A 1224-nucleotide genomic window follows, 5' to 3' on the forward strand; every position below is an offset into this window, starting at 1 on the left:
ATTTCCTAGAGCATCAGTATTTTTGTCTTTCATAGGTAACTTTCTGGATGGAAATATTTCACACTTTCTGTTAGATGATGAAACTGAATCTCCAAACAATACTTTTTAAGTGTAAAACCTTCAGAGCTAATTTAAAGACTACGTATTAATTATGCCTTTTAAAATGTTTATTTCGCAAATGAGATATGGTGTGTAAAGAAGTTCAGTTCTAGTTCTCTGCCACTGTCTGTCTCTGTGACAGTAACTAAGTCCCTTAACCTTTGAGGGCCATCATTCGTCTATGAAATGTCCTAGGCTGGGGTCATTGATTTGAATCTGTAAGGTCTACTTAAGCTGTATAGTTTATTAATCTCAAAATCACTTTATTCTTTCTAATGTTTTATTTGGTTATTGTTAGTAGTTGCTTTAATTTTGTTCCCGTCTCTTAATCTCCTCCAAACTTAATTTTTAAATCTGTTTTATAAATTAACACTTTGGTTTTATAAACTTTGTCCTAGATGATGCCTTTTTGGCTTTCATTTCTATTCAAGTGACATTTAAGTTCTTTCAGAAAATTAAATGCCAGTGTGATGGGAATAAACTGCCAAAACGAGGTAATATTCTGTGATCTTTAAAAACTTGTTTATCCTTTTCAGTAATAGTTTCTACAAATGGAGAATTGATTCATTACTTTTAAAATGTTATACCTTTTGTTAGTACTTTTTTGGTACTCTTTTTAAAGTTATGTTTGCCAAAGTTAAAAAATATAGAGACTCATATACCACCCCTCAGAATTAATAATTGTTACCATTTTGAAATATTTGTTTCCCATCTTTTTCAGAGATAAAAACTTACGAAGTGTGCTATCTTTTTTAATAGCCGTGTTGAAGAACACTGGCTTTTAATAGAGTTTCTCTTTACTTTTTCAAACTTGTTTTTATCCTAGAAACAATGGTTAATATAGCACTATGGTTAAGAGTGTGGTCTGTAGAGTCAGAATCCCTAGATTGGAATCCCAGCTCCTTCACTGAAGAGCCTTGTCAAAGCTAAATAATTTTGCATGCCTCATTTTCCTCATTTGTAGAGACAGTAGTAGTACCTACGTTACAGGATTATTAAGAGGGCTTAAAATGGCCAGACACATAGGAAGGTCTTGTATATGTTAGCTATTTTTTTTTTAATTGTAGCTAAATAGGGACTTTGTGTATGGATAACAGCAAAGTTACTGGGCCACTTGTCAGATCA

The 1224-nt window shown here is 32.3% G+C and overlaps 1 protein-coding gene across 4 annotated transcripts in view; it reads left to right on the forward strand.

Moving 5' to 3' along the window:
* The window catches only part of MICU3 (mitochondrial calcium uptake family member 3), an 83078-nt gene that overhangs the window by 13598 nt on the left and 68256 nt on the right, over positions 1 to 1224 (forward strand). The gene's annotated exons all lie outside the window — the stretch shown is intronic.

Source organism: Vicugna pacos, chromosome 26 (genome assembly GCF_048564905.1).
Source record: "Vicugna pacos chromosome 26, VicPac4, whole genome shotgun sequence".
NCBI lineage: Eukaryota > Metazoa > Chordata > Mammalia > Artiodactyla > Camelidae > Vicugna > Vicugna pacos.